The 3,071-nt window shown below is 29.9% G+C and overlaps 2 protein-coding genes across 2 annotated transcripts in view; one reads left to right on the forward strand and one right to left on the reverse strand.

Moving 5' to 3' along the window:
• LOC111685596 overlaps positions 1-3,071 on the forward strand; it is a 16,916-nt gene that overhangs the window by 6,478 nt on the left and 7,367 nt on the right. The gene's annotated exons all lie outside the window — the stretch shown is intronic.
• LOC111685595 overlaps positions 1-3,071 on the reverse strand; it is a 6,926-nt gene that overhangs the window by 2,644 nt on the left and 1,211 nt on the right. The window lies entirely within an intron of this gene.

Consider the following 3,071-nt stretch of genomic DNA (forward strand, 5'->3'; position numbering starts at 1 on the left):
TCAGTTCTAGTTCAGTTCTAGTTCAGTTCTAGTTCAGTTCTAGTTCAGTTCTAGTTCAATTCTAGTTCAGTTCTAGTTCAGTTCTAGTTCAGTTCTAGTTCAGATCTATTTTAGTTCTAGTTCAGATCTAGTTCAGTTCAGGCCTATTTCAGTTCTAAATTTGTTCAAGTTCAACTCTAATTCCATAATAGTTCTGTTCAAGTTTAATTATATCTAAGTTCTATATCAGTTCGAGTTCAGCTAATTCAATACTATTTCAGTTCTAATTCAATACGAATAAAATTCTGATTTAATTCTTGTTCACTTCTAGTTGAGTTCTACTTCAGTTTTAGATTATTTTTAGATCAGTTCTATTTTAGTTTAGTTCTAGTTCTATTAAACAACTATAATAGTTCACTTGTAATTCAATACTAGTTCCAGTTTATTTCTACTTTAGTTCTATTTATATGTAATACAGATGAGATTCGTTTTTAATTCAATTCGAAAACATTTCCCTTATAAAGTTTTGTCATTCCTATAACACAAATTGTATAATATCCAATGAGTTGAATATGCGCAAGGAATAAACAAAAGTTACAAATTATGGAAAGAAAATTTAAATATTTTTATTTATTTAAATAAACAAGTGCACTAATAATAAGAAAAAATAAATAAAAAAAACAAATTATATAAATAAATAACTGTATAAATGCAAATAATTAATCATTCGTTGCAATTGCAGAGAGTATGAGACAAGAGAGTTTATAAATATTGTGAAAAAGTAAAATTAAAAATTGATTACAAGCAACCCCCTCTCCTGCAAGCCAAGTGATGGTATAATAATAAAACAATATCAACAAACAAACGTAATAATATACATACACCTATTTACAAATAAAAACGAATGCTTATCAGTAGCTAGAAATAAAGTACTGACAAACTGCCAGGCAGGCAGGCTGGCTGGCTGCTGAAATAATAAAAAAAGCCACTATAAAGCACGTATGTACAAACCCCCACAACCGACCTCGTAATGAATGTATGAAAATAAGTATATTTAGGAAAAAAAGAGCTGATACAACACCCTGGCACCGGCGCATTATCACATCTATGACAATGATAAAAGAGCGAGAAGAGAGAGAGTGAGCATATACATGTGTATTGGGAAAAATATTTTAATAGAATTAGAGCAATAATTTCAAAATATGAAAACTCTCTCTGACAAGCTAATGTACTCTCCGCTTAGCGCTGAAAAACGAACAAACATCGCCATTTATTGAGCACCAACCACATCATGTCATCATAGAACGACGGAACGCTACACGGGTTGCTTCCTCTTATGACTAAACGCAAAGTTCTAGTTGTATATTAAACGTTGTGGTGTTATAAACGTGTGTGGTGCTGGGAAGTGATTAACAGTGAAATATTTAAACTATAAAGAGTATACCATTGATGTGTGTGCTCTGTATCTACGTTACTCTACGTTCTGGTGGAAAAAGCCCTCGGTTTTGGTGTTCTATTTTATATATGTATATGCATACAACAACAGAAATACAACACAGGCGCAAAGTAGGGAGGTGGATAAGTAAACTAATGAATACGAAATAAGAAAATATCCACAATAAAAGTGAAAAATTAAAGAACACACTCCCGTACATACATACATTCACAACTGACTAAATTAAATAAAAAACAATAAATGTAAAAACGTCACTATTTAAACATAAAAATAGAAGTATTTTAATAAACTCCACACACCACGAGTTATAGACATTAAGTAATTCTTAACATTTTTGTTAAATTTTAAAATTTTTCTGTTTAATCAGCATAAATCTATTTAATCGCATAAATAAAAGAAAAACAAACTCTTTTTTTGTGCAAAATTTGCATTTATAATATTGCAGTTTTTATTCCAACAACAACAATATGAAACCCGCAACGAGAACAACAACAAATAATAATAATAATAACAACAACAACAATAATGCCAAAGATGTAACTATTACAACCATTAATGACCACAATAAGGTGAGACTTGATTATACTACCCATAACACCCAATCATTTCCCCCCGTTTTTTTTTTTTCTTTTGAATTTTTTCAGTTGCTTTGATGTATTTCCAAAGTAAATTTGTTTGATTTTTTTTTTTTGTATTTTTCTGTATATTAAACAGACAATGAAACTGCGCCGAAGCAGAAACTATAATTCGTTTTATATTAAGTGCTACATGTGTAAGAAACATTTCAATACATGTGACGATAATATTTTACTGGAGACACATTGTTATTTCAGTGCACCTTATCAAGTATTTGTTAAGATATTAGTTGACAACCAGCCCATTTTATTCTCTTATTTCAAAATAGACTTTGTTTTTGAAACTCCAAGAAAACATTTTTTGTTTGCTTAATATTATAGAATTACACAATTTTTATTTTTTTTTTTAAATTAAGAAATATATGTACTTAGATTTAATCATTCAGTTCAGCTCCAGTACTATTTAAATTCCAGTTCTATATAAATTTTAATTATAGTTCAATTTTTGTTTTGTTCTAATTCAGTTCTGGTTTAATTTTAATTTAGTTCTAGTTCAGTTCTAGTGCATTTTAGTTTTAGTTCAGTTCTAGTTTAGTTCTAGTTTTGTCCTAATTTTGTTCTAGTTCAGTTCTCGTTCAGTTCTAGTTCAGTTCTAGTTCAGTTCTAGTTCAGTTCTAGTTCAGTTCTAGTTCAGTTCTAGTTCAGTTCTAGTTCAGTTCTAGTTCAGTTCCAGTTCAGTTCTAGTTCTGTTCTAGTTCAGTTCTAGTTCAGTTCTAGTTCAGTTCTAGTTCAGTTCTAGTTCTAGTTCAGTTCTAGTTCAGTTCTAGTTCAGTTCTAGTTCAGTTCTAGTTCAGTTCTAGTTCAGTTCTAGTTCAGTTCTAGTTGAGTTCTAGTTCAGTTATAGTTCAGTTCTAGTTCAATTCTAGTTCAATTCTAGTTCAGTTCTAGTTCAATTGTAGTTCAGTTGTAGTTCAGTTCTAGTTTAGTTCTAGTTCAGTTCTAGTTCAGTTCTAGTTCAGTTCTAGTTCAGTTCTAGTTCAGTTCTAGTTCAGTTCTAGTTC

The sequence above is a fragment of the Lucilia cuprina genome, chromosome 5, assembly GCF_022045245.1.
Source record: "Lucilia cuprina isolate Lc7/37 chromosome 5, ASM2204524v1, whole genome shotgun sequence".
NCBI classification, from domain to species: domain Eukaryota; kingdom Metazoa; phylum Arthropoda; class Insecta; order Diptera; family Calliphoridae; genus Lucilia; species Lucilia cuprina.